Source organism: Peromyscus leucopus, chromosome 3 (assembly GCF_004664715.2).
Source record: "Peromyscus leucopus breed LL Stock chromosome 3, UCI_PerLeu_2.1, whole genome shotgun sequence".
NCBI classification, from domain to species: domain Eukaryota; kingdom Metazoa; phylum Chordata; class Mammalia; order Rodentia; family Cricetidae; genus Peromyscus; species Peromyscus leucopus.
In genome coordinates this window covers 51,742,229-51,762,641 of record NC_051065.1, presented here as the reverse complement: position 1 = coordinate 51,762,641, position 20,413 = coordinate 51,742,229, and the positions used below count along the sequence as shown (strand labels likewise).

The window sequence follows — 20,413 nt, the reverse complement described above, 5'->3', positions numbered from 1 at the left end:
CAATAAAAAGACTCAGCATTTTCAGTGCTCTGAAAGTACAATATAGTTAATCCATTTTTTTGTTTGTTTGTTTGCTTTTTTCAAAATAGGTTTTTCTGTGTAGTCCTGGCTGTCCTAGAACTCATTCTGTAGACCAGGCTGGCCTCAATTCAGAGATCTGCCTGTCTCTGCCTTCCAAGTGCTGGGATTAAAGGCGTGTATATTTAGGGAAAATAATGTTTGTAAATGGAAAGGAGATAACCATTTTTTAGGGAAATCAATATAGAAAACCGACTTGCTAGCAGAATTTAATTATAAAAAAACTATCTTGTAAATGGTATTTAAGAACACATAAAGGTATTAGATAAAAAATATATCTGCACACACACACACACACACACACACACACAAATTTAATGTTGAAGGAAATTTGGATAGCTAAGAGCAGAAATGGATAGGAGAATTTTAGAGGGACATGGAAGAATGTGAGAAGTAGAGAAGATGACCTCTTAATTGTGGTAATGGTTTTCTAACTGTATAAAGATATGAAAATTAAATGAATTATATACTTTAGCCTATACTAGAGAGTTCATGTTACATCAGTTTTGCTTCGACGATCTCACGAAGGAGGAGAAGTAGTGTTCTCATACAGGTTAATATGTAAATAAAAACAGCATTGTTTCTTAGCCACTAAATATTATAACTGGTACTTATGGAAATAGATTTTGAAATATTGAATTAAGGAAACAAAAACCGAACCTAAGCATGCAAATTTATAATTATTTTTTTCTGTACCATGCAAAATTTGAAAGTCAAATAGCTACGAACAAGGTATGTAATTAAAGGACAACAAAAGAAGAAGTATGATTTGAGAAAAGGTCAATTTCCAGAACATTATTTTGCTGATGCAAAGAAACTATGAATAGTATTAATCTTTTCCTAGCTGCTACCCATATGTGAATGTTACCAGGAATTGAATCATTAGATATAGTTGAGTTAGAAATATAGCAAGACGTCTTACTGTCTTCTGTTGTAATTCATTTTGTTTACAAGGTGAGACTCTGTGTCTAGCACACAGGCATTTAACCAAGGTTGAACTATCTATCACCACAGACTAAAATGTTTATAAAGAAAATCCAGAGATGTACCCAAAGAAAGTCTGAGTCAGTAAGACTCACATCTTGACCACACTCCTGGATTTATATCATTCCCTCCTCTCCCACTCATCCCATGCCCCCAAGTCCTTCTCAAATTTGTGACTTCCTTAATGTGTATGTGTAAAGACCTACTGAGTCCATTTAGTGTTGCTCATATGAACATTTGTTTAGGTCTGCTGTTTTCCTAAACCAATGTAACATAACTTTTGTAAATACATCTATTTATACCCACAGATAAGTATAGCTGTGACTCATTCTCAAAGGAGCTTTCTTCTTATGATAGTTGGAGTCCTATACAATTATGCACAAGTGGTCAACATAGAGCATAAGTGACTCTGGGGTGCCCAGCCCAACTGACACATTTGCAATGCAACCTCTACACCTAAGGCTCAGGAACACCATGGAAGAGAGGACAGAAGGACTGATGAGAGCCTGAAGATGTCTTCTGTGAGATAGTGTCTGCTAGATAGGACAGGGAAACTTCACAAGCAAAACCTCAACAATACAGTTGCCTAAACAAGACCTGCACAATGACAAGCCCAGTCATTATGCCTGCATGGATGGGGGAAATTTCACAAGATACCTGGATTTGTTTGAAATTCCCTGGGAGAAGTATGAGGCTCCATCGTATTTGACAGATGTTACATGCTCTTGGAAGTTCAAGGATCTGAAAGCATTCTGTCTGTGATTTTATGTAGAGAAAACCATCTGTGCTAGAGATTTCAAAGAACTCTAGAAAATTGTTGACTGTAAATGGAAGAAACATGAAGTATTCAAGTTTTCATGGAAAACGTGGGCTGTAAAATGCATAGCTAGCATTTAAAGATTTGGAAAAGGGAAAAATATTTTACTTTAGAATACTTATTTAATTCACTTTTTATAAAATTGTATCATCATAATGTTTATGCCTTATTGAAGCAGAATTTTCCCTCTCTCCTCCCCATATTCTAGGTTACTGGCTCTCACTCCATCAAATAAATCCATGAGGAATTTGGTTCTATGAAACATCAAGTCAATATGACAGCATCTTAATTTACCTGTTAATACTGAGTTCTGACATTGGACAAGTAAATAAGAAGTTACATATTTAGCCAGGCGGTGGTGGCGCACGCCTTTAATCCCAGCACTTGGGAGGCAGAGCCAGGCGGATCTCTGTGAGTTCGAGGCCAGCCTGGGCTACCAAGTGAGCTCCAGGAAAGGCGCAAAGCTACGCAGAGAAACCCTGTCTCGAAAAACCAAAAAAAAAAAAAAAAAGAAGAAGTTACATATTGAAGGTTAATTAAAGGTTAATTTTATTTATTTTTATTCATAATTCATAAGAAAATGCAAGTGATTCTTTGTGTTTTTATGTGAGAAAAAACTCCCAAATCCTTCTACTCCTTCTAATTCACCCCTACAACTGAATATTCTCCTTTTTGGTTCTGAGATTATTTCTTATACTGTATTTCTTTATACTTCTGTTCCTACACTGTTAAGAAATTCAGCATAGAAAAGAATCCTTGTTCATGCTATTATAAAATGAAAATCACAATCCCCATTTTGGGATACTGTTTGTTTTTTTCCCCCACAAAAATTTCACGTACAAGCATGAAAAGATTCCTGGCATATCTTATGAAAGTAAAGCAAAATATGTCTGTTATTGATATTTCTTCTTTTCATACTGTAATTGATTTCAGTTCATTTACTTTAACTGCTTGTCTCGTTTTTATTCAAACAACTGTTATTTCTCACTTGCTTTATGATGATTGCTGAGGATTTCTATGCTATGCAAAGCTTTCTTGTTAAAAGAAAAAAATAGCTCACTCCTGGTACTGAATATGCCAAGAATGCATAGCACATTTTTATTTGTCTGGCTACGTTTATTCAAAATTCAAAAAATTTTATTCAAAATTCATGATATTTGATGGATCATTTCTTGTATTTATCCAAGTTCATGCCTCTTTATTGTTCAGTAAAGTACATTGTTGACTTTAATCCTACATTTAAATTTATGATAAACAAGAGGAAAAAAAGAATAACCATTGATACTTATTTGGTATTTGTTTGTCAGACACTGTACTTAGCAATTTCTATGTTTTGACATGATAGCAGTTGTTTTTTTAATGATGTAATTTTATATTTATTGATTCATATATTAAACTTTAGTCATTTTCAATCCCATGTAAAAGGACCTGAATAGCTACTTTATTAATTCTGTCCATTAAATCTGAAAACCCAGTAGATGTTTTTTCTTTACCCGCATCCAAAAGTGGATGCCAATGTTTGCTTCTGTGTTTCCTCCACTGCAGTGACAAAGGGACATTTATAACAGCTGAAATTAAAGTCTCACATTGACAACACATGGCATTATTTTGCCATATAAAGTAGAACTGCATTTTGAACACATCCCCGCAGATGCTTTGGTGTCCTTTCTACAGTATCCTGGTGTTCTTCTTTCTTGACTCTTTCACTGCAGTAAACAACTCCTACAACCACAGACTTTCCTAAAATTGCAGAAGAAGCAGGCTCTAGTAGTTAATAACAGAGTTGCCTTATTTAGAAAAAGAAACATAAGGGGATACATAGTTAAATAAGAATTTTAGATGAGAAATAATTAAAACACATGTGTACTATCAACAAATATTTCAGACAACTAACGCTAAACAATACAGTAGTGTTGCAAATTCAAACTTCACTAGGTAGCCTTTATTAAATCTGCTAATTCTAATCTTTCTGAGCTCTCTTCTTGATGAAAAACAATCCTGCATGTACTGGGCAAGTGAAAATATGAGGCATTCTCACAAAATTTGCTGTGTTTGTTTATACAAAAAGGACATTTAAAGTTTACAATTAGAAAGCTTTCTTTTCCTCCTTAAGAAGCCCTTTCCTTTAACCCTGTTCCCAAATAATTTTATGGAGGGAAATGACAAAGAATCAACTTCAGAATGCCTAAGTTCCACATTTTGTCCAAGGAAGGGTATGGTAGGCAAAAGTTTCTGTCCTGAAAGCCACTCCCAAGTAACCACTCAGAGGTTTAATATTAAGTATAAACTTTTGACAATAGCTCAGGCTTATTACTAACTAGGACAAATGGCACCCAACATCCAAGGCCACATACATCCAATTAGATGTAAAACTTTAGACTCACCAAAGATAACATAGATAATAAAGTATTTTCTCTAATTTTTGCCAAATATGAATGAACTGTATATTGTAACTGTAATTCTTACTTGATAACTAAATTTTTTTTTCGAGACAGGGTTTCTCTGTGTAGCTTTGCGCCTTTCCTGGGACTCACTTGGTAACCCAGGCTGGCCTCGAACTCACAGAGATCCACCTGGCTCTGCCTCCCGAGTGCTGGGATTAAAGGCGTGCGCCACCACTGCCTGGCTGATAACTAATTTTTTATATACAGTTTTGCTATGTTAATGTTAAAAACCTTCCTTTTTAATTAGACAAAAAGAGAGAAATGCTGTGAAATGATCCTTTACACTGTGAAATGTGTTTCTCTCATTGTTAATAAAAAGCTGATTGTCCAGGCAGGAAGTATAGGCAGGACAACCAAACTAAGGATGGGGAAGAAGGAGGGTGGAGTCATGGCAGTTGCAAAGAGATACAAAGAGAAGCAAGAAGGGTATACCATTCTGAGAAAAGGTACCAAGCCATGTGGCAAGGCATAGATAAGAAATATGGGCATTTAAATGGCAGAGTAAGCTAGTAAAATGCCTGAGCTATGGCTAAGCATTTATAATTAATAATAAGACTCTTGTAGCTATCTTGGAAGCAACTGCCAGGATGGGAAAACTCTGCCTACACAGTACCCCTATGGAAGAAATATGACCCAAGTTTTTGGACTTGTATAAAATCTCATGGGAAGGCACTTCTTCCAGATCCAACCTCTTCCCCTTTTCCACACAATTGCATCTCTGACAAAAATCTGGAGACAACAGTCTGATGAAGGCAATCAAATCACTTCCAAGGAGCTACCATGCAGAGTTTATTCTCCTTTTTCTAAGCATAAATTTGATTAAGATTAAGAGAAAGCAACTAGGGTCCTAGAGTTGAGCAAAGACCCTGGGCATCATTAACTTCCTTCTGGGACTACCTCCCAATACCTGCCAGCAGATGACAGTGAGGCTGTTTGGGCTAGTGCAGTTTCTCAAAGTTACCATCCCACTTGATGCAATCTATTTAAAACTTTATTAAGAGCTTAGATTTTTTCACTCCCCTATAATTTAGAAGGCAGAACAGAGAGGCAGTTTGTTCTTAAAACAATGCAGTCGTGAGCTCCTGCAATGTTGACAGACCAACTTCCCTTCTGTGGAATAAAGTAACTCCTTGACATAATGCAAGCAATCTGCAACCCTAGATTAACGAGCAAGAGAGTTCACATAGCTTGTGCTTAATTCCAAGCCTTTTAAAACTGGTGAAGTGATTGTCATAGAAGGGACAGAGGAAGGAACATAAGATGCAAGTAGGAGATTTATGTCTAGTTCCTGGTTTTCTATTCTGCTACTCATGCTGGTGTGACCTTTGGTAAGTGCCTTCCCATCATAGAACTGTAGTGCCCTTTCCTATAAAGTGCTGAGGATTGACTAGAATGTTGTAAAGATCCCCTTTGAAAACAGAAGTCTAAGGCATTTTACATTAGCTCTTTGTTTCCCCTGGGGTGCTCATGTTTTGTTCAATTCTTCCAGCTAAGCTGCTGCCTGAGCAATAGTCATAAATCACAGGGCTCACTGGCTCGCTAACAACTCTTTTAGAAATTTTTATGCAACAAACCAGTCTAAGAAATATCAAGGGCTGCTGCCATAAAGGACCTCTGGGAAGAAAGGTAAGAATGCATAATTCTTAAAATAAAAAAAAAGCATTGGGGTATCAGAGAGAAAATGGAGAAAGGGGGGAAACATATCAGAATGAATTGTAAAGATAATCTGACCAAAGGGTGAAAAGGAGAAAATGTAGAGAAATGTTACTGAAGGATGGGGTGAGCTCAAGGTGTTGCTGTGCTGAGTGGGGGTAAAGATGTGATGCAGCAGGAGAGTGGAGGAAGATGTCAGCACCAGGAAAGAGCAAACTGGGGTGACAGCAGCAGAACTGAGTTCACTAGTTGGGCAATCAGAGGGCTATGAGCTTTTCCCAACATTTTTGAGGGATAAATAAATGCAGAATTTCATATACAACTGCTTTTTATCCACAGATAGTTTAACTATATGGCAGAAAAGAAATAGGGAGGTTAAAGTAACAAGTGGGGTAGAGTAATGGGTAGTTGTTCCTATGATGGAATGGGAGAAATTAGTCATCTGGAAGTGAGGATGCAGAGGAAATTATGGGGGAGGAGAGCAGTGATGTGTGTTGATCCTTCCTGGGAAGAGTGAGAAGCAGCAATGCATGCAGGACTCTCAGATGAGTAGGAGAGCACTCTGGGTGTTGAATGCATGAGAGATGGAGCTCTCACTTCCCATTGGCAGAACAAAAATAATATGCAGTTTGACTGACAGTTGGACTTAGATTTCATGTCTCCCACATTGGTCATCAAATAGGGAGGTGCTTCCTCAAGCTCTGTGGATACAGAGGCTTATTCTGATCTTCTGCAACAGCTGGCAGTATGACAAGAAGATTATTTTTAATACACTGCAAGCATGACCACATGATCTGGTCATGAAAAGGACAGCTTATACTTCCTTCCACTATTACCAGTAAAAATATTTATCATTTTATTTTCATTTTTCTGGGCATAAAACATGGGTCATGTTGTCATCAGATCAAGAGGAAAAGAAGTAGATTAATGTTTAAATTCTGGCAATTTTATGATATAGATGTCCTTTGTAAAAAGAAAAGTATGCTTTATTCTAATACATCCTTTCTAATTGTAGATGACTTTGACTCTCTTCAATATGCACAGCCCTTGGAGCTAAGGATACTGAGTATTCAACAATGTTTTCTACAAGAGGACTTGACCTCAGACCTGTCTGGGTGATCCTAACCCTTATGGAAGGTGGTGCTGGAGTTTATGGAGCCTGGGTCCCAATGTATTTCCTCTGATGACAATATGTTACAAGCTGTAATGACTTCCAAAGACCCTTCACAGATCTCTTATAACATGTGAGAATAAATATAAAAGTTCCCGAGAGAAGACAGTTTAGGAGTGCATTGTGAGATTTGTAATTGAACTGATCACATATCAAGAATGTAGTTGTTTTGTGCAGATTCAGATGGTTACACTGATGGTGCATTTGCCCCTCCTTTAACGGCCAGTGAGTATAGCTGTGTGACACCATTGCTTTCTTAAAGCTGTAGTGGTGGTTATAATGTCAATGTTCTACCACATCTCGTTTCGTTGATTATAACCTAATCCCATTTTGTTCCTGTTGAACTCAGGAAGATTACAGTTTTCACCATTTGGATGCATATGATAGAATAATTTCTAGAAATTTCAACCACATAATCCTCCAATGGTACCCATCTCAAAAATACAAAACACTGCCAAATTTGGGGAAGTATTCATTGCATGTAATGAAGGTAGCTTGGATAATAATTGAGTTTCCCTTAGAATGTTTTCTAGATGTTTCTTAAACACCTAATGAGAGACAGTTACTTTTTTGTGTGTGGTTTCCCACATGTTTGGCAAAGCCATGCTACATTAAAGGGGGTGTAGTAATGTTTGTAGTTTGAAAGATTTGCATTATTTTAGACATGGTAAAAAGAAGATAGTTATATAGGTTTAAATGGCTCCCATGCTTTTTCCTGGGGAGACCTGAATGAAGATCTACACACTTCCAGTAGGGCACCAGCAACAGACAACAACAACAACAACAACAGCAACAACAACAACAACAAAAAAAAACATTCCAGCAAAGTGTAGCTTGCTGAGTCAAAATTCCAGCCCTACATGAGTAACAGTAATGAAAGACACATCCCTGGGATGCTGCCCAGCTTGCAGGCAGCTCCACTGAGGAGTTTCCTTTCTTCAGCAATTGTTTTCCGCTTATATGACATCAAAGAAGGGCCTCATGAATCTTATATCACAAAATTCTATTCTAATCAGAAGGGAGTTTTTGTCCTGCCAGTAACTCTCAAATACCCAACTGCAGTTTCCCAAATTATCACACAGAAGCTTATATTAATTATAAATATTTGGCTAGTAGCTCAGACTTATTACTAACTAGCTCTTACACTTAAATTACTTAAATTAACCTATAATTCTTATCTATGTTTAGCCACATGGCTTGGTAACATTTCTTAGTATGGCATTCGTACTTCCTCTGCATCTGACTGGTATCTGCCCTGACTCCACCTTTCTTCTTCTCCATCTTCAATTTGATTATACCCTAACCTTATTCTGCCTGGCTATTGGCAAAACAGCTTTATTTATCAACCAACAAGAGCAATGCAGTGTGAAAAAGGGCCATCCTACAGCATTCCAGAGGCTCAGGAGTCTCCCTTCTCCCTCCAGGAGGAAATTTCCAATTTTAGTCTTTTTGTTGTTGTTGTTATACAAAGTAATGTATTTCACACTCTAGCATTTTCATGCACCCATTGTTCTCATTCATCCTCCTCCTCTCCTGTTCCTCCATTCCCTTGTTTCTCCGTTGTATTCTTGCTGGTCACATTCCCCCAGTAGATTGCTTCTGCTTTATGCCATTTTAGAAGACATAGCTACAACACGGCATATGTGATTTAGTGGAGAAACAGCAAGCAGAGGCAGGAAAATTCTTTACAAATGTTTGTAAAGGTATCATTTCTCGAAATTAAATTGAAAGTAGTGTAGACTCAGTAAAAACAAAGGTTGACCCAATATTATAGTTTCAGGAAAAGGTTCTATCTGATCAATTCAGAGTCTGAGTCAACACTAGTGGCTCAGACAGCCCCACCTTTCACCATCATGAGCCCTTGGCCATGATGGAAAGCTATATACAGGAAGCAGGGACTCCATGGAACCTAGCTAGGGTGAATACTCAATGATGTACACCACAGAAGATAATCTCAGATATGCAATTTCATAGGGTGTTATGATAATAGTATTGCTCGTGCCCTGAAAAAAATGTTGTTCTAAAATATTAAGCATCTGAATATCACTAATCACTCCCAGTCTTATTGGCTTCGATGTTGAAGTGAACCAAGTACTAAATTTAATGTGCATCTAGAAAACAAATCAGCTACCATTAGTAGTTAAGTTTCCCTTTTCTGTTTATACATAGACTCATAAAGACAAATCTCTATATAATGTAAAATGTATTTTTGGAATAGTAAATATTTTGCATTTATTTTGTATTGAAATTTAGATGTTACATGAGAAAGTTATATTGGCATGTCATTAACATCTCTATAGTAACAAGGTCAATCAGTGATTCTCAGAGAGAAGATTTCTTGAGACCTGGGGTACAATGATTACTGTTTCCTGCAGTGTTTATTAAGAGCTTCACAGATGAATCTTAAAAGCAATAGTCTCTGTTCATTAAATTTTCCACTTCTTTCAACATCATAGTGCAACTTCTGAGTCTTAATCAAAGAGAGATGTCTGGTTTCTTAATTAAAGAAACCAAGTTTTCAATAACATCTGAACAATCCAGAAATCTGTGTGCAAAACATAACAGTTATATGAATTTAGTATGTAATTATTAGAAGCAGGGGTTGTTCTTAGTGAATTAAAGGGAATAAACACAGCCAGAACAATAGGGAAAATTTGAGTTGTGTGTGCATTCTGCATTTTATGGCAAGTATCCTCAGAGAGGTCATATTAACTGTCGAATATTCAACTTCTTTATTTAGGAAAGACTTCTGTATGACTTCTTCATATTGTTTCTAGGAAGGTCAACTGAGCTATGATATCATAGGGCAGGGATGCTGAGTATCTATGAGATCACACTGGAAACTAGAAATTGAGATTGCAAAATAAATTATTCATAGAGCTTATTCTTGGTATGCTAACATTCCTTACTCAAAAGAATTGAATAACCTCCTGAAAGCTGCTCTGTATTGTCTTCAAGTAAAAATATGTAGAATTATTCTATGTCCATAATTAACCCATAGGAGCACTGTCTACCTCTTATCCATTTACCTGTTTAACAAATGTTAATTGAACACCTTCCAGGCATCATTTTAGACTGCAGACATTTAATAGCAAATAAGAGTGGATCAATTATATGAAGTCCCTATCCTCTGAGCTTTACACTACACCTAAATCTTAACTTGTGCCCTACCATACACACCCAGGAACACAGATTATATAGTCAAGATTTGTGTACAGGTACTTTCATTAAGCAATGATATATGTGAGTCAGAGAAAGGTAAAATAGGTGTGGTAGAGGGAAACATTAAACTGAGACTGGCTGAATAACAACAAGAACCCCAGCTGACCCCAGATGTAACTCTGGAACTGGCCAACCTTTCCATCAACAAGTTATGAGAAGTGGGCTGCAGATTCTCCTACCCAGGTGCAGTTTCCAGTGGAGTGGAGTTTACAAGCTGTGAGTAAGGACAGACAACATTCCATACACTCAGGGAATGAATGCCTAGCTCTCAAAGTTTTTCTGAGGTATCTAGTGTCATCTGGGATAACAAACAGATACCCACTATCTCTTTTTTTTTAAGATGCAATGAAAAACAAATGAAGTAAGACATTATGAAGCTTTTGGGAAACAGAGGGGATTTTATGCAGCAAAGTTTCTCTTGAGAATATTCCTGAAAGAAATGAGGAAGGGAAGCATACAGAAGGAAAGAGAACTGGATATGCAAAATCATGGAGTCAGGAAATTTTAAATGAAACAAATGAAGTAAAGATTTGCAAGGAGTAAGGTAAGAGACGTAACGGGTCATGTGGGTAGTCCTTCAGAGTCACACTGCTCCAATATTACCTGGTTTCTTATTGTGCCCAGTCCTTGTTGGGCAAGAAACCAGTAAGAAGAAATGGATAATCTTCTGTACTTCGGAACAGCTCATATTCCAACAGGGGTAGAGCACGAATCAGTAGTAAACAGCACGTGTATGTAAAGGATTTTTTTTAATATATTTTATTTTACAATACCATTCAGTTCTACATATCAGCCATGGGTTCCCCTATTCTCCGCCCTCCCACCCCCTCCCCTTACCCCCAGCCTACCTCCCATTCCCACCTCCTCCAGGACAAGTCCTCCCCGAGGACTGCGATCAACCTGGTAGACTCAGTCCAGGCAGGTCCAGTCTCTTCCTCCCAGACTGAGCCAAGTGTCCCTGCATAAGCTCCAGGTTTCAAAGAGCCAACTCATGCAATGAGCACAGGACTTGGTCCCACTGCCTAGTTGCTTCCCAAACTGATCAAGGCAATCAACTGTCTCACCTATTCAGAGGGCCTGATCCAGCTGGGGGCCCCTCAACCTTTGGTTCATAGTTCATGTGTTTCCATTCATTTGGCTATTTTTTTCAATAATTAAGTAAAACTGAAATTTATTATAAGCCACAGTCGTCCTAGGGACCTCCATGATATATATATATATAGCCTCTATGGTTCTATGGGTTGTGGTCTGATTGTTCTTTATTTTATATCTAGAATCCTATGAGTGAGTACATACCATGACTGTCTTTCTGGGTTTGGGTTACCTCACTCAGGGTGATTTTTTTCTAGTTCCATCCATTTGCCTGCAAATTTCATGCTTTCATTGTTTTTCTCTGCTGAGTAGTACTCCATTGTGTATATGTACCACATTTTTTTCATCCATTCTTCTGTTGATGGGCATCTAGGTTGTTTCAAGAAACTAGACATCAAAGTACTGAACAGTCCAATTAAAAATGGGCTAAAGAGCTAAACAGAGAATTCACAAAACAAGAACTACAAATGGCTGAAAGACATTTAAAGAAATGCTCAACATCCTTAATCATCAGAGAAATGCAAATCAAAACGACTCTGAGATACCACCTTACACCTGTCAGAATGGCTACGATCAAAAACACCAATGACAACCAATGTTGGAGAGGATGTGGAGCAAAGGGAACACTCCTCCACTGTTGGTGGGAATGTAAACTTGTACAACCACTGTGGAAATCAGTATGGCGGTTTCTCAGAAAATTAGGAATCGAACTACCTCAAAACCCAGCCATCCCACTCTTGGGCATATACCCAAGGAATGCTGATTCATACCATAAAGATACATGCTCAGTTATGTTCATAGCAGCACTATTTGTAATAGCCAGAACCTGGAAACAACCTAAATGCCCATCAAAGGATTGTTTTAATGTCATCAGCACTAAAAGGAACATTTCTAAAAGGACCGTGTGATAGAAAGGGAAGTAAGAAGGTAACTTTAAATTGCATGATCAGAGAAATCCTTCAAAAGGGCTTATCAATGGGTAGAGGCTGTAGTTCAGTTGGTAGAGTGATTTCCTATATGCACAAAGCACTGAGTTCTGTCACAGTACCTCATAATCCTGGACAAGCTAGCATATGCTTGTCACATTGGCACTCAGAAGATGGCAAAAAATCGGAAGATAGAGATGGCCCTCAGTTTCTTAATAAGTGTGAGGCTAGTCTGAGCTACATGAGTCTCTATTTTTCAAACAGGAGAGGTAAAATTGTAACCTTCTTGACAATAAAATTGACATCAGAATATGTACAGAAATTACTGAACAATGTGCAAAGTACATTCTCCTTATGTGTAGTCATACTCCTCTCAATTCAGCTAGCAACATGTGATTTTGGGGAACATTTGACCAGTGATTATTAACTGTTACTGTTCTATTCTCATTAGCTGAGTATAAGATGTTACTTAACTGACTCTTGAAAAGAGTTGAACTACCAGAACTATGCATTCGTTTTACAGGGATTAAATCAGAGTCCTAATCTATTCCAGCTCACTATATCACTTGGGTAATGCAAGGCCAGTGAGTGTCCACAGAACAAGATAGATGAAATGGGCCTAATTGAGCCACCATCTGTCAATTTTTCATTAGTATACTTAATTAGAACTTGGTGAATGAGACTCGGGCAATATCCTATGTGAGTCAATTAATGCCACACAGTTCCACAGACACTGAGGAATTGTGTAATCCCAACTTGGCTTTCCATTCAATTCACCTCAAAATACCCTTTTTAATGATAGATCATGCACAAAGCACAATGCTGTACATCAAGTATACTAAAATAATCAATATACAGTTCATGTTTGCAAGAATATTGCAAAAGAATTAGAGAAGGAGAAAATTTAGAACACTGGGCTCATTCTGGTAAGCTTTGTGGAAATGCAGTAGCTGGTCATCAATTATTAAATTGCCTTTGAACACAAGGAGGATAAGGCAAGTGAATTTAAGGCAATCCATCAATAATACTAAAGTTTTAAGTTTTCAGAGCATGCCTCTCTCTGATTAGCCTTAATGGTAGGTGCAAAATATCTATTCCTGTCTTTGTGTATTATTTTGTACTAATTATCATGGTTTAAATTGTGTACCCATCCTTCCTAATTTATATATTGAAGTTTTAGCACATGGTACCCAGAATATAGAACTTTTGGGGGCCATATGTTTGCCAATTCAAAAGAAATCATTAAGACGGACACTAGTCCATTTTGACTGGCAAACTACAAACAGGGCAGACTTGGGAAAAGTATCTCCTAAAGAGGAAATGCCATGAAAACATTCAAGCAAACATCTGCCTACACACCCAGGAGAGAAACCTAGAATGAGTCACTCTCATATCATGGAAGGAACTAAACCTACCAACCTTTTGCTGTTGGTGTTCTCCAGTTCTTAAGAACTTGAGGCTGTATGTTCATGTTCCTGGTCTTGAGGACACCCTGTTTGTGGTTTCATGTTAGAGCAACCATGGCAGAGCAATACACTTAGTTCAAATATACTTTCAAATAATGCCATCTTGCATAAATGGATTACTAGCTAATGCCATGATTAGTCTGTGCTCATGTAGTTATTGAACTCACATGGAAATGAAAGGTTCAAAGTTACTCATTTTAAAGAAGACTGGATTTGACAAACAGCAAATTAATATTAAATGTATACATTAAAAAAGAGAACTTAGCATCAGCCAACCTCATAATTATCTGGACAACTGTAATGTGGAAAAAAGCTTGAAGGGAATGCAGGGCAAGAAAGGCTCTATATTGTGGTTATGATCCCAGATGGCTCTGCTTCTGGCTTTCTGATATAGTTCTTAATGCTATTTTTTTCAACACTCTTGCCAAGACTCTAGTCAATCATCCACTTTGTGTTTGCCTGCTTTCAAAAGTTCCTTAGTTCTTATCACTAGGTACCTATTGGTTAGAAACTGGATAATACAGTCTAGAAGGTTCTATTTAATATAAGAGAAGATGGTCTTCATAATTGCCTAAGGAAATACAATAAAAACATGGTTTATAGTCTTTTTAAGTATCTGGTTTTGAAGCACAGAAGATAATTCTTTGCTTGTCTGCTTTTCATGGTAAGAAGGCAGCAACTGTTTGTGCGGTGCTGAAAGTTTGGTTTTTAACTAAGTAAGCTACTATGGCTCTGCCTTAGTCCTAAAACATAAAGTTATATCTGTGCATACTTCATTCAGGCTAGTCCTGTGTTAATGGAATGGATCTTTTAAAATTAGATTATTATTTTGTGTGCCTGGGTATTTTGTTTGCATGTGTATGTGTGTACCACATGCACACCGTTTCTTTGGAGGCCAGAAGAGGACATCATATTCCTTGGGACTGGAGTTACAGGTGGTCATGAGCCACTCTGTGAGTGCTAGGGACCAATCCCTGTCCTTTGTAAGAGAAACCAGTGCTTTTAACCACTGATTCATTTCCCCTGGTCCCAGGGAAGTGAATCTTTGATCTATAAACACTCAATATTGGAGGACTTGTAAGTAAAAGAAAAGCATCCAATTTGGGAGAACAGTACCATTCTTTAGTCTTTAACTCAGTCTGAAATGCTAGTTAATAGAATGAGGTCTCTTTTAGAGATCTTGCGTCATGGTGCACACACTATTTAAAACTGTGGTAGAGGCAGCACCAGGATCTGTGGCATGTGTCTTGATCTTGATCAGACTGGAGTCCCAACCTGCACCTGCTGTGCCCTCCCAGCTTACCCTGATGACCTTCCATTATATTCATGCTTCCTGCTCATTGCTCCTCCTTTGCTATGCCTGCTCCCTAGGCAGTCTTAGCCTTGCCCACGGCTTCAATTACCACCTAGGAGCAAATGACTCACAAGGTTATATATCTAGCTTAGACCTTTATTTTGAGTTCTAGATCTGTATTTTCAACTGTCTCCTTGTCAGCTCTTCTTGTTTCTCTCAAAGGTCCTTCAAATTCAATGCATTCAACATGATGCCTCCTCCTGAGAGCTTTGTTTTCTCTCAGTGTTTCTGGTTTTCATGAGGGGCAACAACATTATAGTATATCATCTTTAGGATCTCTCCTACCAGTCATATCTGGTCTTTAGCAGATTTCATAAAATACTCTCCATCACATCTTTGGAAATCACCACCTGATTTTCATGTTCACACCCATCCCCAGAGCTGTCTCAGTTTATTATTTGACCCTTGCTTTAGCTGTGTTCATTTTTTCTCCTTACCCTTTGACCCCTTCCCACTCATCCCCTCTGTGGCAAGAATGCATTTGTTGAAATCAACTTTATTGTGGTTCTTCACCAGACTCACTTGAATCCTCCTTGAGCCCCTACTACTTTCTTCGACTTCCTTCCTTCATGCCTGCCCGATGCCTCCTTTCATGAAGACTGTGGATCTCCTTACTCCATTTCCATCACTTTTTCAGTTCCCCATGTTCTCTTTTACTGCAGAGCATTTGACTGCCATTCACCTTTTCCTTTCTTTTTAGTGGTCACCTGATTAACTTCTACTCACCTGTTTAATGTTAACTCAAACTTTATTGCTTCAGACAGATCAGTCTCAAATATGCAGGCAGATTTAATTACTCCTACTCTGTACTTTTAGTGAATGTAAACTTTTATTCATAGTTATAATTTTCCAATGAAATTATGTGATTACTTACTTAATATTGTAATTTATTTTGCTTAACATTGTGTTTTAGGTGTCTTTTCTAGGATAAGGAATATTGTGGTTGCTTAATAAATGTTTGTTGTATCAATGAAACATGTGCTAACAATTATTCATGGTCTTCTAATCATTGCCTCAATGTAAAATTATGAGGACTCTGGGTGGGGAAGACAGCTTAATATGTAATGAACTTGCTGTACTTGTTTGAATCCATAGAATCCATGATAGCACTCACGTTGTATCCCATTGCTTCTATGGAAAGACAGGAGACAGAAACAAGATATCTCTCAAAAGCTCAAAGGCATCTAGACTGCTCTATACAGTTGCCAATGACAAAGAGAGACCACCTAAAACAAGATGGAATGTGGGGACCAACAACCAAGTTGGTCTTCTTAGCTACACACATACAATATGAAAAGCACATGTCCACACTCACACACACAATACGAGCATGCAGACACATGCACATAAATATCATATATACAAACACACACAAATGCTAACTTTGATTACAGAAAAATGATGGTGACAAAAATGACTACACCCAAAACAATAATTTTAGGGTAAGAAATAATTTAGGCTCTGATCTGCATGTCAAGGTAAGGGTTTTAGATACTGTTATAGTAGTAATCATGTTATAAACCATTATCACTTGAGGAAATGGAAAATATTAGGTGAGAAATGGGGAGGGATGACTAGCATTGTCCTGAACTAAGACTGACATCCAAGTTGTTTCAGAGTTGCTTGGCATGACTTTGGAGCATGCCTGCTGCCAGCCAAGAGTTTTCAGTCTATCTCTTTTCTCTATCAGAAGTGTTCTTCCACAACTTGACATTGCTCATTCATCATATCATTTAGTTGCTGCATCAACTTCAGATTCTGGGTATGAAGCTTTCCTAATTATCTTTTTAAGTCAGAAGAGGATATGTAAAGGAAAACAAAACCATTTCTGGCATAAACAGCAAAGTTTTATCCTACGTTTTGACTACATATGCATGTTGGTAAGCAGGAATGACCCAGGGATCCAGAGTGGGATTGCTGACCTCCCAAAAACTATTGTGAAATCAGAGAGAAAGAAGAGCCTGGAAAGTTCCCTGGTAATGAAATACTGGTAATGAAAGCACTGAGTTCCATCAGTACTACTCATGTCTCAGACACAGACCTAATCACACAATCCTATCCTATTGTACCAAAGAGTGAACTATGAGTATTTGATAAATAGCATAATAGATCACCTTTGTTAGCTTCTTTTTTGCCTGTGAATTTTATGGTAATTATTATCATCTGGTTGGTTTCTATTCATTACTTTTTATTGCTTTTCTCTTTCTACAAGAGGCCCATGGAGACAATACTCTATCCTGGTTCACCTGTATTTCTAGCATGTAGGCCATGCATGACCTAGGAGAGGCACTAAGTAAACACAAATTACTAAGTGAGTGAATGAATAATTCATGCTTGTGATCTTGACCTCACCTTCCTCTGTGCGAGCTCAGTTTGTCTGTATTTTAAGTCAGCATTACTGCTGGTCTATAAAGACAGGCCATAAGGAAGGACTGGACAGAAAAACCTGGAAAAGGTAGTTCAGACTTGAAATGTTCACAGAAGCTACATGCCACTTGACCAAAAAGATGATTCAGCACTGTGGCTCCTATGGTCTTTAGCAAAGCTCAGATGAAAGAACTCAGTGGTAACCAAAGAGCTACTTTACAACAAATACTTTTTAAAATATCTCTTTCTCAGTTTACAGTTGGCATAATTGCTCTTTAAATCTCAGATGTCTCAGAAGAGGTTAGCACACAGAGAAATCCACCAAACAAGCCTATCTGCCATGGGTGTCCTCTCTCCAAGGTACTGACTTAAAACTGGAAATGATGGCTGCACTGTCCCTAGTGCTGAATGTTTAGTGACAATAAACCACTTTCCCCAAAGTTCTCTCCACCTCTTACTCACCCAGAAGGGTTATTATCATCACTATACTTGACTGGGACATTTGGGCACAATACTTGGCACAATCATACTCCCTGTAACTTAAGGCATCTTGCTGTGGATATTGCTCTATATAAATAAAACTCTGCTGGCCAGTGACCAGGCAGGAAGTAGGTTGCCAGGCAGGAAGTAGGTGGGACAAGGAGAGAGGAGAATTCTGGGAAGCGGAAAGCTGAGGAGGGAGACACTGCAGCCACCGCCAGGACAAGCAGCATGTAAAGACTCTGGTAAGGCACCAGCCACGTGGCAAGGTATAGATTTATAAAAATGGGTTAATTTAAGATAAAAGAACAGTTAGCAAGAAGCCTGCCACGGCCATACAGTTTATAAGTGATATAAGCGTCTGAGTGATTATTTTATAAGTGGATTGTGGGACTGTGGGGCTTGGGGAACCTGGAGAGAAGCCCTCCAGCAACAGCATCTATCTGGGAAACCAGGTTAAACACTTGTTAGTCATTTTATGGGGATTCTAAACTATACAAATTTGTTATCTACATTCATAATTAAGAAGTCAGAAATAAGTCTCATGGGACTAAATTCAAGTTTCAAAAAGGACTGTAGTTTTACTTAAGGTTCTAAAAGAACATTTTTTCCCTTATATTCCCAGCTAGAAGAGTTACATGCTGCTTCGGGCTGGTAGCTCCTTCAATTCTATCAGTGACTGCTCTCCTCACATAACTTCACTCAGACTCAGATATTAGCCTGAACACCTCATTTTAATGTCACCTTTGATTACCTTGAAGTCATACAAATCATTTATCTGATTTAAAGTTAACTCCTTAACAGACTTTGCTCTATTTCCCATTTAATTTTTTTGATGGCATGTATGATGACAAAGTCAGTTTCCAGGGATTAAAAATGTGGAGGTCTTTGACGGAGGGACTATTCTTCTCACCAGATTTGGTAAATGTAATCATTTCATTGAATAAAACAATGACAAAATTAGTCTAAAGGACAGTTTGTGCCTTTAAATTATGTTTATACTTATTTCAACACAAGGATATAACAAAATATCTTCAGTCATCTGAAACCTCTTAGGATGCAAAGATCACCACATTGTTTTACTATAGATAAGGAAAATGAGACAAGGATGGATTAAATGGTTTATTTAAGGGTATGTCCAGTGGAAGAATTCAAATTGTGATTCGGGTCATTTTCTGTTTTATATACCTATAGCATTTTATTTTAGAAAACAATTGGAGCTAATCAATAACTGGTTAATCTCTTTAATTCATAATGGCTAAAATCACAAATTAGAATTAGTAACATAAGTTGAAACTATGGAATGTGTGCATGGTGTGTGTGTGTGTTGGCAAAGTTAGCATTACTATAAGTATGAGGTATGATGAATACTCTAGTGTCCTGTGTGACCTAGTTACAAGAAACTGACATCTCTAGATATGTCTACATACATATTCAACCTGTTAATAGTATGGTAACGGGAGAATACTATGTGTAAAATTGAGCCTTTCTCTAAGAAGCTGAAGTTCACTACTTAAAACTCACCCCACTTTACAGATATGTACACATTATAGACCTGTCTCAAGAGTTCATTTTTAAGTGAACTGAGATGGTCAATATAGAGGTAAAACATAAACATTTGTGATGGGCATTAGATTTAGGAGGTGAATGGTGACTCGATATCTACCCCTAAATAAACTATCTGTCTTCCTAATCCATGCTGCTTGGAATTGTATTGTGATGAACTGTCTATGTAAGGGAACCACTTTTATCCTTTATGGCTAACTGAATGCTAAGCAAATACTCTTCATGTTTATACATAGCCACACAGAAGGCCTTAAAATATGCTGTCTCTTTGGTAGTGCTATGCTCTGTAAATCAGGCATGGAAGATGCTATTTATATCTTTAATAAAGCATTTAGATTAATTTTTATAGTTCATCATGGATCCCTTTGGAGAGAAACTGGGCACACGGGGTTAGGGTATTAGATTTTGACCCTTATCCTCAGTGACTAACCTGCCAAACATTTCAATTCTCTCCTCTACCCTGTCACAACACACCCAGACTATTTTGAGTACATTCTTTCCCTCTGTGCCATCAGGTTTCTAAAGAAGTTGCAGTGCCACTACACAGGGGAGAAAAGTGAGCAACGGGAAAGCCATGGACACATTTTCACAACAGTTTTGTTCTCAGTACCAACTTTCCCTAAGCTAAGTGGGCTTATGAGATGCATTTGAGCAGATTACAACTTCGAGTTCAGTCTGAGAGCCATGCAGTAGTTTTTTAGAAGCATAAAGGAGCACAAAATGAAGGAGCACAAAAGAGTAACGACTCACTGTCTTTTCCTGACAACTCTTATTTTCTTTGTTTGTACATTCT

At 37.8% G+C, this 20,413-nt stretch overlaps 1 long non-coding RNA gene across 1 annotated transcript in view; it reads right to left on the bottom strand.

Annotated features, from left to right (window-relative positions):
- The window catches only part of LOC119087595, a 32,805-nt gene that overhangs the window by 4,456 nt on the left and 7,936 nt on the right, over positions 1–20,413 (bottom strand). The window lies entirely within an intron of this gene.